Source organism: Plasmopara halstedii (assembly GCF_900000015.1).
Source record: "Plasmopara halstedii genome assembly, contig: Scaffold_322, whole genome shotgun sequence".
In the NCBI taxonomy this organism is placed as follows: Eukaryota; Oomycota; class Peronosporomycetes; order Peronosporales; family Peronosporaceae; genus Plasmopara; species Plasmopara halstedii.
Window position 1 is genome coordinate 158,021 of NW_020187243.1, and position 452 is coordinate 158,472.

The following is a 452-nucleotide window of genomic DNA, read 5'->3' on the forward strand; positions in this document are numbered from 1 at the left end:
ATTTCAGCGCCTCAGCGTACAGCTGACTTCCTTCCATCATGGAGCGTCGAGCATAATTGCTTGACGCTCCAGAATCGATAAGGATCTTCCATGGCTTCTCGAAGCCCATTACGGTTGCTTCCACGACCAGCAAGCCCGGCTGGCACACACGTTCCGTGTTTAAGAGCACGGAGCTCTTCTGGGCTGGACCCTGCTGACCTCTACCTCAATCGAATCAGATCTTCCCCAGTAAGTCGCCCCGCGCCTACTGGGTGGTGTCGTTCCCCCGCGACGAACCAGACTTGTATGCGTTGGAACTATGGTTGGAAGAACCTTGACGCGCCTTGCGCAGGGGGCAGCCGTTACCTTCGGAACGGCTGCCCCCACAGACAAAACAACGTCGCATGTGTATGCAACCCGGCAGCTCGGAGCTCTGCTCCCTCGTCCTCAGCATAGCTGAGATCCATGGGCAT